General features: G+C 46.7%; 1 protein-coding gene across 2 annotated transcripts in view; it reads right to left on the bottom strand.

Annotated features, from left to right (window-relative positions):
• The window catches only part of BCL9L (BCL9 like), a 57,529-nt gene extending 47,003 nt beyond the window's left edge, over positions 1-10,526 (bottom strand). For both annotated transcript variants that reach the window (XM_073656670.1, XM_073656669.1), the window contains exon 1: positions 10,077-10,526. The gene's annotated coding sequence lies outside the window, so the exon portion shown is untranslated. The remainder of the gene's footprint in view (positions 1-10,076) is intronic.
• Positions 10,527-18,505: the final 7,979 nt, after the last annotated feature.

An 18,505-nucleotide genomic window follows, 5' to 3' on the forward strand; every position in this document is an offset into this window, starting at 1 on the left:
GATTCATCAGACCAAAGCACAGATTTCCACTGGTCTAATGTCCATTCCTTGTGTTCTTTAGACCAAACAAGTCTCTTCTGCTTGTTGCCTGTCCTTAGCAGTGGTTTCCTAGCAGCTATTTTACCATGAAGGCCTGCTGCACAAAATCTCCCCTTAACAGTTATTGTAGAGCTGTGTCTGCTGCTAGAACTCTGTGTGGCATTGACCTGGTCTCTAATCTGAGCTGCTGTTAACCTGCGATTTCTGAGGCTGGTGACTCGGATAAACTTATCCTCAGAAGCAGAGGTGACTCTTGGTCTTCCTTTCCTGAGGCGGTCCTCATGTGAGCCAGTTTCTTTGTAGCGCTTGATGGTTTTTGCAACTGCACTTGGGGACACTTTCAAAGTTTTCCCAATTTTTCAGACTGACTGACCTTCATTTCTTAAAGTAATGATGGCCACTAGTTTTTCTTTACTTAGAATTTGTATTAAGAAAAAAAAGCAGCTAACAGTCTATTCAGTAGGACTATCAGCTGTGTATCCACCTGACTTCTGCACAACACAACTGATGGTCCCAACCGCATTTATAAGGCAAGAAATCCCACTTATTAAACCTGACAGGGCACACCTGTGAAGTGAAAACCATTTCCGGTGACTACCTCTTGAAGCGCATCAAGAGAATGCCAAGAGTGTGCAAAGCAGTCATCAAAGCAAAAGGTGGCTACTTTGAAGAACCTAGAAAATAAGACATATTTTCAGTTGTTTCACACTTTTTTGTTAAGTATATAATTCCACATGTATTAATTCATAGTTTTGATGCCTTCAGTGTGAATGTACAATTTTCCTAGTCAGGAAAATACAGAAAACTCTTTAAATGAGGTGTGTCCAAACTTTTGGTCTGTACTGTATATAGTGACAGAGTCTATGGTATTATATGCGAAGGGAGGTATGTGTCACTCTGGATGCTCTCCTGTGTGAACTAAGACCTACTGAATTTTTGCCAGCATGTTATATGCTGGAGGTTACCTCTTTTAAAGGGTGTGGTTTTATGGGAATGGCATAGAGATGGGAGGGAAGTCATTCCTTATACCTCCTCTTAGGGTGTGACTGAGCAAGGTTGAAATGCTCAGTCACCATTTTTTTTTCTGTTGTCGAGTTTGGAGAGGCAAAGACTCCTGACTGGAAGTCCACAGCTCAGAGAGGAGCTGAACGCCGCAACTACAACCTGTGTGGCTAATCCCACACTGCAATGGACTGTGCTATAGTTTATCTTTTGTTTTGCCAGTAAGGCTGTGTTTAGTTCTGCTGGAGCTGCAGGGCTTTATGCCACTAAATAAAGCCAGCAGAGAAAACACGGTTCCTGAGTCTACTTCTGGAAGGGGCCGAGTGAGGCGTCTTACCGCAATATAATCTTAATATAGGATGGTGGATATTAGTTCAGAATTGGGGGACATTAACCCCTATAACAGTGTCAATAGGGGCTGCTACCCTGATTCCAGGGATGTGTCACTTACTGGGCTGTTATAATACAATCAGTATTTAATCAGCAGATTATCTCTACAGGACAACTGGCCTCGTGCCTGCTAGTCCAACCACAAATTCACTATTGATCAACTTTCAGTCAATATACAGTGTACATAGAAAGCTGCCAATCACTGGTGTGGGAGCGGGTATACAGGGCTCAGCATTCTGAGCTCTGCTAGATCTGCAGCAGGGTAAAACAGGGATTCTATTAACTGCTGAACTCAGAAAACTAAGTGATATCAAAGTGTCTATCCCTACATCATGCTGCTGTCAAATTACCAAGCAAAAAAAAAAAAAGCAACCCTGACAGATTCCCTTTATGCCACTGCAATATGCATGTGAACCTGGGAGATCTAGAAATAACAGTTCTAAAATAATTCTGGTTTGCAGTAATCAGAGAAACAACAGAAGTGCCCCCGGGACAGAGTTGTGTGTCATTATCTGTCACATGACTGCAAGTGGCACAGCGAGTCCTTCTTGTAAGCTGAAGTGGTACTGTAGTACTGACACAGCACAAGTCACACTCAGTGACTAGAAAATAAGCATTGGAAGCTGGGACCATAATGCATCGATCACAGGGAAATAAGACGTCTGCAAGAGTCTGGATCACAAACAGAATCAGGAGAAAATTCATGTTGCCTTTATATTGATACATCAGTGGGTGTATACTAGTCTGTGACTGCAGACTTGTGAATCCTCACACCACGAACTGTGAGGATTCAGCAGTGCTGGCACCCTCAAGTGTGTGATTTACATACATGTGGTCATGTACCGACTAGACGTGCGTGGTCTCCCTCAATTCAAGTGTATTGAGAGAGGCTGGACAAGTCTAGTCAGAATGTGGCTGGGAGTGTGCAAATCACATACAGTGGTGGGAAAAAGTGTTTGCCCCCTTCCTGATTTCTTATTCTTTTGCGTGTCCCTCCAATGTGGCTGAATTACAACAATTTTGCTAAGATGAGTGGCCAAATTTCATCTTCCAGTTGCCAGTTATCGCAAACGCTTGATTTCAGCTGTTGCTGCTAAGGCTGGCCCAACCATTTATTAGGTTTAAGGGGCAATCACTTTTTCACACAGGGCCCTGTAGGTTTGGATTTCTTTTTTCCTTAATAATAAAGACCTTCATTTAAAAACTGCATTTTGTGGTTACTTGTGTTATCTTTGTCTAATATTTAAATTAGTTTTGTGATCTGAAACATGAAAGTGTGACAAAAGTGTCACAAACATGCAAAAGAATAAGAAATCAAGAAGGGGGCAAACACTTTCACACCTCTGTATTTCTGGTCACACGCCCACCCGCTCCTGGCAATGGAGAATCTTCACAGCATGCGATGTAAGTATCCTCAAGTCAGCAGACACAGAGTGACTGCAGACATGAAGTTCAAGACTGGACAATCCCTTTAATTTTCACTTTGCACATGACACACTTAGGCCATTTTCCCACCTGGCAGAATTCTAAAGGATTTTTAGAGAAAATTTCACACAATCTATGACAATTTGCAAATCGCATTCGCCTATAAAATGTTGTACTGTCTCATCCACAAATCATGGAAAAATAAAAATCAGAGTGGAATGAGAAAATGCAGAAAAGTTACTAATCCACAATATGATAACTCAAAGCCGAGATGACACAGAATATCATATTTAAGTCACACAGATTTGGATGTGAATTTGCTGAGACAGTGTTTGCTACTTTTGGAAGTAAAACATGAGTATGGGAACGTGCATTCACCAGAGGTAAAAAACATGGTTCAGGGGTTTCACCAGGGTGATAAAGTTGGGAATTACAGCCCTAGTACCTGGGTCCTTGTTGCCCAGTGGCTCACCTACATACTGTAGTTCATAAGAGACTGCTACATATACAATGGATTGTATGTATTGCAGTATGATAGGTTTAGGCCCCTTTGGTGGCTTAAAAAAAAAAATAAAAATGTGAGCGCCTGCCTGGGCAATGGTAAAATTGTACTCAGAGGTTCTATTTTTTAAAAGGCATATCGCTCTGATCTGCAGAACAAAGTTACCACGTCATTACAACTGCACAGATAATGCCAGGAAAGTTAAAATGAGCAACAATCGCAGAACTTGTTTTTTTTTTTTTTTTTTACTACGTCACAAATCATTTTCCAGTTTTCAGTAAATTGTATGGAAAATGAAATAGTTTAATCAAAACTGTAATGTTTCGGACAGGGCTGTAGAGTTGGAGTCCATTTTGGTGGGGTCAGAGTCAGTATAAAATGGACCAACTACGACTCCTAAAATATATAATAAACTGGGTACAGTAGTTCAATGCAGTTTGTGGGGAATATTTTTTCATAACAATTTGGGCAAGTAATGAAATGTCCTATAAATGTCTGTCCTATTCCTGATCTAAGGATCTAGACTTTTAGCTGAGATTAATCTGTGCTGCAGTAAATTTATCACTTAAGCATGAGCCGTGTATGAGGGAGTCGGAGTCATGGAAATTGAGGAGTCGGAGGTTTGGCTTACCGACTCCACAGCCCTGGTTTTGGACCCACTCCAAGCAAATTACTGACCAAAATAGACAAGTGAGAATGAGGCCTAAGGGGTTGTCAGCTACTTATAAAAGCTTTATTATTGGGTATTTATAATCCTCCAGGGCAGGAGGAATAGTGTTCCTTATGGTTGGGAGTGAAAGTCAACATTGCTGCTGATCAGCGGCCGGTGAGTGGCTGCAGCAGTCACGTGGTGTCCCTCACTGGAAGTGCAAACCAGGAGGCTGGTGAGGGACACTGGCCACAGAATGGAGGAATTCACTACCCTGAAGGCATTAATGAAGTGGTTCAAAAGAGTGGACAACTCTGTTAAAATTGAACCAGCTCAAAATTTAATTCAGTCAATTGGTTTCCTCTGACAACAACTGGGAACCATTCAGCTTTTATCCCAACACCAATGGCGGAGACCTGTGCTACACTGCGTCCCTCACCAGACCGGAGGTCCTGAGGTCCAAACACGGAGACCTGTGCTACACTGCGTCCCTCACCAGACCAGAGGTCCTGAGGTCCAGACACAGAGACCGGTGCTACACTGCGTCCCTCACCAGACCGGAGGTCCTGAGGTCCAAACACGGAGACCTGTGCTACATTGCGTCCCTCACCAGACCAGAGGTCCTGAGGTCCAGACACAGAGACCGGTGCTACACTGCGTCCCTCACCAGACCGGAGGTCCTGAGGTATAGACATGGAGATTTGTGCTCGATCTTACCAGCATTCAATGGCTCAGACATGCTGCTGTAATAAGGAGATTGTGGAAAACAAAATTTGTGCCGGTGTTTTTTGATCTTTTAGTCAGAAGTTTCTCTGGTTACTCAAGTACAATTATCAGCATTTCATAAGATTCTACACATTTTATTGACAAATACATCAAATTTATGTAAAAACTCTAATTACAGTGTTATCCCTTATTTTTCCAGACTTCTGCCCTTCCTCCGGCAGCTGGGTATCAGCTTCTGGGCCAAATCCTGACTGATGGCCGCCCGTTCTTGCCTAATCAGGGCTAGGAGTTTAGCACAATTTCTTTGTTCTCCCATTTTTTGAAGATTGACCTCAAGTTCTCAATGGGACCAAGATCTGCACACCGCCCCCCGAGGAAGCCCACCACGCGAAACGCGCGTCGGGGCGCTGATCATAGTCGGCATACATCATTGTTATGGGTAAGTTCCCATTTATGGTTTGAGAGCCATAGGTCTGGGTACCTGATGTGTACCAGACATTTCCCATATGTGCACTGGCTCTATGGGACCTAGGGATTCTTATAACCAATATGATATTTCCACACATTCTCTACACATTTGACATATTGAATTGCTAAATTGTATCTAGCTATTTATTTAATTTACATTAATGTGTTGTCTTTAGCCCATATATGATGTTTTGGCTCTTCTGTGATCTTCACTGATTACTCACCTCATATCCAATTACTATTATGATCACTGTTTTTATCAATTTTGTAACCCAATAAAGTATAATTTTATTTTATTATCACTGTCCTGGGGTTGACTATTTTTGTAATATAGGTTTATAATGATATGCGATATAGTATACCCCACCGCATTTTTTGCATTATGAATGATGTATATACCCATAGCGTAGGTTCTATGTTTAGAGTTACCAGGCCATGGACCCAAAATGTCAATGCTTTGTTCACCGAGCCACTTAGTTATCACTTTTCCCTTGTGACATGGTCTCCATCACCAAATTGTTCCTGGATGGTTGGGAGAAGTTGCTCTTGGAGGACGAGATCTTAGGCAAAATTGTGAGTGAGCCCCCTACAAAGACGAGAAGCCCCCCCCACACAAGAATGGTGACAGCATGCTGTACTGTTGGGATGACACAAGACTCATGGTAGTGCTCACCATTCCTTCTCCATTTCTCTGAGGTCCAATCTTTGCTCTTCACACAGACTGACATTCTGCAGGAAGTACAGGGATTGAACCGCAGAGAAGTGGGGTAAAGTTATTTTCTCTGATGAAGCCCCCGTCAGACTTTATTGGGACATCAGGAAGGATTGTCCAGAAAAAAAAAAAAAAAGGCGATTCTTTACCAACAGTAAAGTGTCAAAATTATTTATGTGCGGGGGGAGTCTCATACATGGAGGGGGCTCGTTCATAATTATGAGTAATATCGCTGCCAGGAATAAAGTATGGGATCTAATTATCCTCCAAGAGCAACTTCTCCCAACCATCCAGGAGCAATGTGTTGATGGAGACCATGTCCTAAGGCAAAAGTGATAACCAAGTGGCTCGGTGAACAAAACATTGACATTTTGGTTCCATGGCCAGGAAACTCCCTGGATCTCAATCCCATTAAGAACCTGTGGTCAATCCTCAAAAGGCGAAAGGCCAAAAAAACCGACAGATATTGTGATAAACTCCAAGCACTGATTACGCAGGAATGGGCGGCCATCAGTCAGGATTTTACCCAGAAGCTGAAATCCAGCTGTCAGGGTGAAGGGCAGAAGTCTAGAAAAATGAGGATCAACCTTGGAAATATTGAGTCTTTAAATAAACTTCATATATTTGTCAATGAAAGTATAAAATACTGATAATTGTACATCAGTAACCAGAGAAACCTCTGACTAAAAGATCTAAAAACACAGAAGCAGCAAAAGGTGTAAAAAGCACCAAGGATCCTACACTGAGCTCCCACAAATATGTGGGATTCGGGACAAACAGCGGTCTGCTGTGTATGACCAGGTTTAGTTACAATGATTATGTCTGAGTCTCCCCTTCTGTGCCATCTTTGGGTCCAGCTGCCCCTTCACCTTTCCTCTATGGCTCGGCCTCTGACTGCTGGGTATAACAAGCCGTCACAGGGGCACCGGGCAATCAGCGCACGGAGAACGGATTTCCATTATGGCAAGGAAAGAATGATAATAAAGTACAAAGAACTAAACCGCCAGTGACAAAAGAAAGTCAGACATGAAATAACTGCAACATGTATGCCAAGGTAATAGGACTCACTGAGGTGGAGCCTGTGTGCTCCCTGTAATGGCGGAGAAGTACCAGCTAATTTTTAGGACTTCACCAGAATTCTGTTGTGAAAGCTTGGATGAATCGGTCATGTACGTGTAATAGAAGTTTCCTAACATTACGCCTATGTAAGATTGGCTTTGCCCCAGACGAATTCTGTAGCTCTCTGCTGCTTGTGTTATCAAGTGAAAATTAAGGGCACATTCACACTAACCAATAATCGGCAACAAGCACTCCGAGGATCGAACGCCCGCTTCCCAATAGTCAGCTTGGCCAAACAGGCCGTCAGTCATCCAAAGAACAAACAAAATGCTTGTTCGGAGAGTGAAATTATTTTTTGAGGCTTGCTTAAAAATTATCAATTTCAGCAGCAGATTGTCCTGTGTAAACGAGACATGTGCTGCCGAGAACATGATATTCTATGTGCACATGGATGTAGCTGATCAGCGTCATCTGAATGCTGCCGGTTGGCAGAGTGAGCTTACACCGTAGTCGCACATCCACGTTTCATGGCCCAAGCACAGACCGTGGTTCACAGAGCAGCCGTGGTCCTCCTGACCCAAACACACATATGAGGCTGTGAATCTGGAGACCTGCAGACAGCATGTGCATATGTCCCTGCGCACACCACAACCCATGGATGTGTGAATGCTGTCCAAGGCTAAGCTCAGACAAGGCGGGCATTGTCAACCAAGAAAGGAATGAAATCCACGATGCAGATCAACAGCAAATCTGCCATGTCTGAACATAGCCTAAGAGCTCAGGAATACAGCAATGCCATGGCAAAACCACAGCAAGTGAACAAGTCCTTAGGGTCTGTTTACATTGTGCCTGTTTCTGTTTTTTTTTTTTCCTTCTTTTGAGTGGGTCCACTCAAAAAACCGGTGGAAAAAGCAAAACGATCAAGAAATGGTTGTACGGGAAAATGACTCGCTGTTCTATGTTCAGCCTTCTGAATGCCCTTTAAACACGTCAGACTTTCAAAGACACCAAGGGATTATCTGCTGGCAATTTCAGTACTTTACTATAGAAGTCAATTGGAAGGCTAAAAAATAAATAAATATAATAATAATGTTAGATGTTTTTAAGCAGAAAATAAGAAATACTTTTACTATTGTATCAAACTCTTGTTCTAAAAGTAGGTCCGGTGACGGATACTCGTGAGCCGGCCGGGGAGGACGAGACTTAGTGCAGACAGGACCGTGTATTCGGGAGGGCCCTCCGCTTTATCATCTCCTCCTCAGCTGTAGGTGATGAACGGGTTTACGGACTGACACACACGTCCATGTACATTGTGGCATTACTCTCACTGGTGGAATGCTGTGTGGCCAGCTACACACAGCACCCAGACTCTGGTGTGAACGTGGCCTTATCAGGGCACAGCGCCATCTTCGGCACAGGACGCGCTCACAGCTGCATTCTCTACTTCAGTCTCATACAGCTGAATTTCTACATGGAAAAATATAAGCACAATGTTTTGTGAGGACGACAAGCAGATCGGTGTCTGCTCAGGGGGTCACACAACATCCTGCAGCCTGGGACCGGCCAGCTGCCCAGAGAGGACTGTGCTGGGGACAATGCAGGAGCAGCCTCAGCCCGGATCACACACCGTGACACCAGCACACACAGGACGCCTCAGCTACTAGTCCTGCCCCCAGGTGTGACCACAGCCTGCAGCTCCTGCTGACAACATGGCACTGATGCCAGTCACACACACCGCCGCAGCCTCATTCACACACAGACAGAATGATGATAAGCCATGGCGCCATTCACCAGGTGGGGTGGCATGTAGTGTATACCTGCAACATGCAGGACAGGTGGGGTGACAGGTAGCGCAGCAGAACAGGTGGGTGGCATGTAGTGTATACCTGCAACATGCAGGACAGATGAGTGACATGTAGTGTAGCAGGGCAGGTGGGGTGACAGGTAGTGCAGCAGAACAGGTGGGTGGCATGTAGTGCACAGCTGGTGTATGCAGGGCAGGTGGGTGGCATGTAGTGTCCAGCTGGTGTATGCAGTGCAGGTGGGGTGACATCTAGTGTACAGCTGGTACATACAGGGAAGGTGAGTGGCATGTAGTGCAGCAGGGCAGGAGGGGTGGCATGTAGTGCACAGCTGGTGTATGCAGGGCAGGTGGGATGGCATGTAGTGCAGCAGGACAGGTGGGGTGGCGTGTAGTGCACAGCTGACGTATGCAGGGCAGGTGGGTGGCATGTAGTGCAGAGCTGGCGTATGCAGGGCAGGTGGGGTGGCATGTACTGCACAGCTGGCGTATGCAGGGCAGGTGGGGTGGCATGTAGTGCACAGCTGGCGTATGCAGGGCAGGTGGGGTGGCATGTAGTGCACAGCTGGCGTATGCAGGGCAGGTGGGGTGGCATGTAGGGCAGCGTGGCAGGTGGGTGGCATGTAGTGCAGCAGGGCAGGTGGGGTGGAATGTAGTGCACAGCTGGCATATGCAGTGCAGGTGGGGTGGCATGTAGTGCACAGCTGGTACATGAAGGGGAAGGGGAGTGGCATGTAGTGCAGCATTCCAGGTGGGGTGGCATGTAGCGCAGCAGGGCAGGTGGGGTGGCATGTAGCGCAGCAGGGCAGGTGGGGTGGCATGTAGCGCACAGCTGGCGTATGCAGGGCAGGTGGGGTGGCATGTAGTGCACAGCTGGCGTATGCAGGGCAGGTGGGGTGGCATGTAGTGCACAGCTGGCATATGCAGGGCAGGTGGGGTGGCATGTAGTACACAGCTGGCGTATGCAGGGCAGGAGGGGTGGTATGTAGTGCACAGCTGGTGTATGCAGGGCAGGAGGGGTGCCATGTAGTGCACAACTGGCGTATGCAGGGCAGGTGGGGTGCCATGTAGTGCACAACTGGCGTATGCAGGGCAGGTGGGGTGCCATGTAGTGCACAACTGGCGTATGCAGGGCAGGTGGGGTGCCATGTAGTGCACAGCTGGCGTATGCAGGGCAGGTGGGGTGCCATGTAGTGCACAGCTGGCGTATGCAGGGCAGGTGGGGTGCCATGTAGTGCACAGCTGGTGTATGCAGGGAGATGGGCAGTGACTACCTGGCCGCCCGCTTGCCCTTGCCGCTTACCTCTCGTCAGCGCTTTCCCCTGCGGCCTCCCATGGCCTCTGTCTCCGGCCTCCTTTGGGGACTCCGAGCTTCCCCTCTCAGCATCCGCAGCTCGGGGGCCGAAGGGGAGAGAGAGCCGCAGCTGAGGCGAGCACCGTGCCCCCTCTCATCCTGCCCCCTCCTCCGAGCCGCAGGGCACGGCGGGCATGTAACCGATCTGCCGGCACTTCCTCGCTTACAATCCAGGCATGTGTCGGGGTAGAACGGAGGGGGACCCGGCTGGACGATCCCCCTCCCCGGTGCAGCTCTGGTGTCCCCGCTCCCGGGGGTTTCTGATCTCGGATGTGGGAAGACACTGGATCCTACAGCCGCTCTGCTGCCGCTGTCAAAATAAGAGCCTCTCCCTGCAACTGCTTCCTGCTCCCCTCCTCCTCCTCCTGTCTCCTGAGCTCAGTCCTCCCAGCCGCCCGCACACCTGGGACACGGCGAGGAGGCCGAGGAGGCGACAGGAGAGGCTGAGAGAAAGAGCGTGACAGGGGAGACCGAGAGGGGCGACAGGGGAGGCTGAGGGTGCTAAGAGGGGCGACAGGGGAGGCTGAGGGTGCTAAGAGGGGCGATCGGGGAGGCTGAGGGAGCTAAGAGGGGCGACAGGGGAGGCTGATGGAGCTAAGGGAGGTGACAGGGGAGGCTGAGGGTGCTAAGAGGGGCGACAGGGGAGGCTGAGAGAAAGAGCGTGACAGGGGAGACCGAGAGGGGCGACAGGGGAGGCTGAGGGTGCTAAGAGGGGCGACAGGGGAGGCTGAGGGTGGTAAGAGGGGCGATCGGGGAGGCTGAGGGAGCTAAGAGGGGCGACAGGGGAGGCTGATGGAGCTAAGGGAGGTGACAGGGGAGGCTGAGGGGCGACAGGGGAGGCTGAGGGTGCTAAGAGGGGCGACAGGGGAGGCTGAGGGTGCTAAGAGGGGCGATCGGGGAGGCTGAGGGAGCTAAGAGAGGCGACAGGGGAGGCTGATGGAGCTAAGGGAGGTGACAGGGGAGGCTGAGGGTGCTAAGAGGGGCGACAGGGGAGGCTGAGAGAAAGAGCGTGACAGGGGAGGCTGATGGAGCTAAGGGAGGTGATGGGAGGCTGAGGGGCGACAGGGGAAGCTGAGGGTGCTAAGAGGGGCGGACAGGGGAGGCTGAGGGTGCTAAGAGGGGCGACAGGAGAGGCTGTGGGGGAGGCTGAGAGAAAGCGTGACAGGGGAGACCGAGAGGGGCGACAGGGGAGGCTGATGGAGCTAAGGGAGGTGACAGGGGAGGCTGAGGGTGCTAAGAGGGGCGACAGGGGAGGCTGAGGGTGCTAAGAGGGGCGACAGGGGAGGCTGATGGAGCTAAGGGAGGTGACGGGAGGCTGAGGGTGCTAAGAGGGGCGACAGGGGAGGCTGATGGAGCTAAGGGAGGTGACAGGTGAGGCTGAGGGGGCTAAGAGAAGCAACAGAGGGAGCTAAGGGAGGTGACAGGAGGCTGAGGGTGCTAAGCGAGGTGACGGGAGGCCGAGGGTGCTAAGAGGGGCAACAGGGGAGGCTGATGGAGCTAAGGGAGGTGACGGGAGGCTGAGGGTGCTAAGAGGGGCGACAGGGGAGGCTGAGGGTGCTAAGAGGGGCGACAGGGGAGGCTGATGAAGCTAAGGGAGGTGACTGGAGGCAGAGGGTGCTAAGAGGGGCTACAGGGGAGGCTGATGGAGCTAAGGGAGGTGACGGGAGGCCGAGGGTGCTAAGAGGGGCGACAGGGGAGGCTGATGGAGCTAAGGGAGGTGACGGGAGGCTGAGGGTGCTAAGAGGGGCGACAGGGGAGGCTGAGGGTGCAAAGAGGGGCGACAGGGGAGGCTGAGGGTGCAAAGAGGGGCGACAGGGGAGGCTGATGGAGCTAAGGGAGGTGACAGGTGAGGCTGAGGGTGCTAAGAGGGGCGACAGGGGAGGCTGAGGGGGCTAAGGGAGGTGACAGGGGAGGCCGAGGGTGCTAAGAGAAGCAACAGAGGGAGCTAAGGGAGGTGACAGGAGGCTGAGGATGCTAAGAGGGGCGACAGGAGAGGCTGAGGGGGCTAAGGGAGGTGACTGGAGGCAGAGGGTGCTAAGAGGGGCAACAGGGGAGGCAGAGGTGGCTAAGCGAGGTGACGGGAGGCCGAGGGGGCGACAGGGAAGGCTAAGGGAGGCTGAGGGACGACAGGGGGAGCTGAGGGGGCTAAGGGAAGTGACGGGAGGCTGAGGGGGCTAAGAGGGGCGACAGAGGAGGCTGAGGGGGCTAAAAGAGGTGATAGGGAAGGCTGAGGGGGTGACAGGGGAAGCCGAGGGGGCTAAGGGAGGTGACAGGGGAGGCTGAGGGGATGATAGGGGAGGCTGAGGGGAAGAGGGGGCGACAGGAGGCTGAGGGGAAAGCCAGCTGACTACAGTGACAGGTAGAGAAGCTGAGGAGGAAGACTGGAGACCCCAGAGATACACTGTGTGCAGAATTATTAGGCAGTGCGTGTTTTGACCACATCGCCATTTTTATGCAGCTTTCTCTACTCCGCGCTGTATAAACCTGCTGTGTACTTGTGTAATGAGGGGGGTGCAGCCTGAGGATACAACGCCCTTTATCACGGTGTGCAGAACTATTAGGCATATTGTTTTCCTCAGGCAAAATAGGCTAAAAATGCGATTTATCTGACAGTGAAACATCAAAAATTGTTACAAGTCTTGCAGAGGGATGTAACCTACAATAAAAGCGATGCATAGATGCCCTGTAATAAGGAAGTACATCATAGTCGTACATGTAAGTAACGTAGAGGACTCAGGTGCCATTTTTCTGATAAAATACCCCTTTGGGCTGTGCCTTGTCTCTTTAGCTTTGCACAGGCAGGTGTAAACCAGTCAGGCCCAGGTCCTTCTCTGCCGTCTATTTTTGAGGCCTGCTGGCACATGGTGTGGTGAGTTATGGAGCATCCTGACTGGCTACACCTTGTCATGGTGGGATGGGTTTTACGCTTTTTTTGATTAAAAAAAAAGCCAACTAAGTGCCCTATGTTATTTACATTTACTACCTTGTTTCCCTATAAATAACACCTACTCCGAAAATAAGGCTATGTGCCCACGTTGCGGACCTGAAGCATATTTTTTACGCTTCTCCCTGGCGGGAAAATCGCATGCGGATATTACATGCGGTTTTCCCGCCAGGTAGAAGCGTTTGTGAGGCGTCTTTGCATGCATTTCCGCATGCGGGTTTTCAAGCACTTCTCCAAGCATCACTTGGAAAAGTGCTTGACAACTTGTTCAGAATGGTAAAAATTAAAAAAATAAACTTTATACTCACCTTCCGATGCATTCTCTGCCCCGTCCGGAGTCTTGAGCGGCTCACGCTGTTGTGTGCAGGACCTGCGGTGACGTCATTGAGTCATGTGGTGGGTCACATGACTCAATGACGTGGCAGGTCCTTCAGACAACAGCGCGACGGAGGGAAAACATCAGAAGATAAGTATAAACTTTATTTTATTCTTTTTTTTACAGGTTCTTTGGTACCCAGGTCTGGATGAGAGTCTCCTCTCCTCCAGACCTGGGTACCATCCGCACATTGATTCCGCTGCGCTTCCGCAAAATTAATGAACATGCTGCGGATTTTTGACCGCAGCATATACGCTGCGGAAAAATCCGCAGCATGGGCATTGACATTGCGGAATGCCATTGGGGACCATGGGGTGCGGATATACATGCGTTTTTCAAGCGTTTACGCTGCGGAAATTCCGCAGCATATACGCTTGAAAAACGCTACGTGGGCACGCAGCCTAAGCCCTAGTTACGGTCAGGACCGGCATGTAGAGGTGGGGGACAATGTGCAAACTGGTCAATTGCCCAGGGTCCCCACTCTCTTGGGGGCCCCCAGCATCTTCTTCCGAGGCTTAAGGACTTTGGTGATGATGTCCAAAGTTCTTTAACTGAAAGTGGACAACCCCTTTAAGATCCTGCCATGTGATCTACTTCTAGCAAATAAAGCATTAGATACTGCTTGTATGAATAGACCAGACTACCTGCAACCAAATTAACTCAAGGATATATTTACAGTATTTTACAGCTGTGACCTCCTACTGGCTCTGCCAGGCACCATTGAATAAGTCTGTATCCACTGATGACTTGGGAACTAAGTCTAAACCACCCTAAGAGATCACTGATTAGAAAAGAATAAAACCAGAACTTCTCTGATCACCCGATAATAAAAAATCTGTTCAAAACTGAGCACCAACAAAGCAGCAAATATAAAGTAGAATTAAGGGGGGTGCCATCAGAAAATGACATTGTTTAAATCAGGTTTTTTCATTACAAGAGTTTTCAACAGGGTCGTTATCAGCATAGTCAGGATTACAACGACCAGTAACAACTCCTGTCCATTCACAATGACCTTTGTACACTCTCATTAGATGCTACAATATAAAAGATAAGGTCAAAGTCTCCTTAATGTACATGTGTTGTTTCCTGAAACAAAAGGAAGTTAACCCTTTAATGACCCGCTGATACGCATTAAAATGGCGGTCACTAACTCCTTTATGACGTATAGGTATGTCATAGGTCGTCTCTCCCTCTTTGATGCAGGCTCCGGCACTGAGCCTGCTTCTTTTCAGGCACATGACAGCTGATCTAACAGCCGCGGATGGAATCGCGATTGTCAATCTCTGACAGCGGCATTTAACATGGCTTTAACAGAAGCGCGTCACTTAATCACATGATCACGGGGCACCGATGGGTTGACATGACAACTGGGGGTCTGCAGAAGACCCCCGTGCTTGTCATTGCCGATCTGCTATGAGCGCCGCCCAGTGGCCGGCAATCATAGCAGATGAGCATTTTTGCTATACATGCGAAAAGTTAAAAAAATAATAATTTTAAAATATTAAAAAAATATAAAAGTTCAAATCACCCCCCTTCGCCCCATTCAAAATAAAACAATAAAAAATCTAAAATACACATACTTAGTATCACTGCGTTCAGAAATGCCCGATCTATCAAAATATAAAAAGAATCCGATCAGTAAACGGCATAACAAGAAAAAAGATCAAAATGAATTACATCTTTTTAGTCACCGCAACATTGCAATAACAGGCGATCAAAACATTGTTTCTACCCCAAAATGTTATAAGTAAAAATTACAGCTCAGCGCGTAAAAAATAAGCCCTCACCCGGCCCCAGATACCGAAAAATGGAGACGCTACGGGTCTCGAAAAATGGCACCATTTTTTGTTTTTTTACAAACTTTGGATTTTTTTTCACCACTTAAATATAAAAGAACCTATAAATGTTTGGTGTCTACAAACTACTACTGACCTGGGGAATCATATTACAAGGTCAGTTTTAGCATTTAGTAAACATGTACAACAACAAAAAAAAAATTTGTGGAATTGCACTTTTTTTTTGCAATTTTTCACCACTTGGAATTTTTTTGACATTTTTCAGTAAACTATATGGTAAAATCAATGGTGTCGTTCAAAAGTACAACTCGTCCCGCAAAAAACAAGCGAGCATAAAGCCATATTGACGTAAAAATAAAAAAGTTATGGCTCTGAGAAGAAGGGGAGCAAAAACGGAAAATCGCAAGGTGGTGAAGTGGTTAAGGAGCCTTATTCTGGACCGTCGTTTTAAAATGGAGATTAGGAATAAGTGATTAGTGCTCCCTGTCAGGCGAAAATCCCGCAGGTGACAGCTGTATATGACAGCTCACACCCTACAGTATTGGTTCCGACTTGTTTTGGAACCAGTTAGGGCCAATTAACCCCTCAAATAACTTGTCAATTGCAACACAATCAGCCCCCCACGATTATATTCACGGGTGCCGATGTTTGCTATGGTACCGCGAGGTTATCTGATGACACCAAGGTACGGTGACCTGTTGGATCCTGCTATAAGTACGGTCTCACAGGCACAGTCAGTGAGTCACTGACAAGTCTCAGGCACTACTGTACTTGATTGAGTACTGCAATGCAGAGGCCAACTATCAAAGTAAAAAATATACATGTTCCATAGTGGGACTAAGTGAAAAAGTAAAATAAAATATGTAAAAAAGCAAAAAAACACACAAAAGCGCACAAAAATCTCAAAAACCTGTTTCGCCACTAAAAACGCAGCCTTTGTGTTAAAACAAAAATAAAAAAATGTACACATAATTGGTATTGCCGTGTCTGGAACAACCCGATCTATAAACGTGTTATGTTATTTATTCTGTACAGCGAACACTGTAAAAAAAATTAAAAACAAGCCAAAAATGTCGCTTTTTAATCTGACACGCAAAAAAATTTAACAAAACGCTAAAAAAGTAAAATGGTATAAATAAAAACTCCAAATCATCCTGCAAAAAAACAAGCCCTAATATGGCTCATTCGCCAAAAAAATAAAAAATTACAGCTCTCAAATTCTTTTTTGTAAAATATTGTTTTTAGTCTGTAAAAGTAGTAAAGCATAAAAAAAACAATATAAATCTGGTATCGCTGTAATTGTACTGAACCGACGAACAAATTGGTTGTACCACTTTTACCGCACGGTGAAAGGCGCAAAAAATAAAAATAGTAAATTCCTGTTTTTTTTTTTTCTGTGTCTGAAAAATCTGAATAAAAAGCAATTAAAAAATGTTATATGTACAGTTGAAACCAGAAGTTTACATACACTATATAAAAAGATACATATTCATGTTTTTCTCAATATCTGACATGAAATCAGAATAAACCTTTACCATTTTAGGTCAGTTAGGATTACCATCATTTTTAATATTTGCCAAATGCCGGAATAATGCGAGAGAGAGAGAGAATGTTTAAGGTATTTTTATTACTTACTGCAAAGTTAAAAGTTTACATAAGATTACTATGCCTTTAAACAATTTTAGACTGCCCATATGATGACGTCATGTATTTGGAAGCTTCTGACAGTTTTTTTTTGGCAACATCTGAGTTAATTAGACACACCTGTGGCTGTATTGTAATGCACACCTGAAACACACTGCTTCTTTGTGTAGCATCATGGGAAAGTCCAAAGAAATCATCCAAGATATCAGGAAGAGAATTGTGGACGTGCACAAGTTTGGCTCATCCTTGGGTACAATTTCAAGATACCTGAAGGTGCCTCGTTCATCTGTACAAACAATTATACGCAAGTACAAACAAGATGGGAATGTGCAGCCATCATACCTCTCAGGAATGAGACGGGTTCTGTGTCCCAGAGATAAACGTTCTTTGGTCCAACATGTGCATATTAACCCAAGGACAAAAACAAAAGACTTTGTGAAGATGATGGCGGAAGCTGGTAATATTGTGTCAACGTCCACATTGAAACGAGTACTGTATCAACATGGGCAAGGAAGAAGCCATTACTCCAAAAGAAATATAAAAAAGCCAGATTAATGTTTGCAAATGCACACAGGAATAAAGACCTTAAAGCGCACCTGTCAGCAGGATTGTTCTTAGTAAACCACATAAACTGTCAGGTGGGTGCTGTTATACTGAGTAAAATGATACCTTTGTTGATGAAATCTGTCCAGTGTTTTTTTTTAGAATCTTTATTTTCATTTCTGACATAATGATATGCATGTGCTCTGGTGCTCTCATCATGTATTCCTATCTCTGGCCTCTGACTGGTTACTGTGCTTTCAGTGACCTGCCTACTATTTTAAATACTGACTTTGTAATTTGTGTGACAAAGTGAAATTTACATGCCCCAAAATGGCTGTCACCAACAGCGCATGCGCAGTAGCATCTCTCGTTTGCCGAGAGATGCTACTGCGCACGTGCGGGCGCCATTTTGCTTGAGGAAAAAGAATTTGCCTGTAGCAATATGGCGCCGCTACTGCGCAAGTGCGGGTGGCGGGAGCCATATTGCTGCAGGCAGATTTCTTTTTTCTCTAGCAAAATGGCGCCCGCACATGCGCAGTAGCTAAGCGCCACTAGGCCATGTTGCTGGTGGAAAAAGAAATTTGCCTACAGCAATATGGCTTGCCCGCACATGCGCAGTATCATTTCTCGGCAAACAAGAGATGCTACTGCGCATGCGCTGGCGGCAGCGGCCATTTTCGGAAATGTAAATTTCACTTTGTTACACAAATTACAAAGTCAGTATTTAAAATAGTAAGCAGGTCACTGAAAGCACAGTAACCTGTCAGAGGCCAGAGATAGGAATAGATGAATACATAATGAGAGTACCAGAGCACATGCATATCATTATGTCAGAAATGAAAATAAAGATTATAAGAGAGCCACTGGACGGATTTCATCAACAAAGGTATCATTTACTCAGTGTAATAGCGCCCACCTAACAGTGCATGTGGTTTACTAAGCATAATCCTGCTGACAGGTGCTCTTTAATTTTTGGAGACATGTCCTGTGGTCTGATGAAACTAAAATTTAACTTTTTGGGCATAATGACCATCGTTACGTTTGGAAGAAAAAGGGAGAAGCTTAGAAGCCTAAG

Source organism: Phyllobates terribilis, unplaced genomic scaffold, assembly GCF_046119375.1.
Source record: "Phyllobates terribilis strain yellow unplaced genomic scaffold, ASM4611937v1 Scaffold_12__6_contigs__length_324123572, whole genome shotgun sequence".
Lineage (NCBI taxonomy): Eukaryota > Metazoa > Chordata > Amphibia > Anura > Dendrobatidae > Phyllobates > Phyllobates terribilis.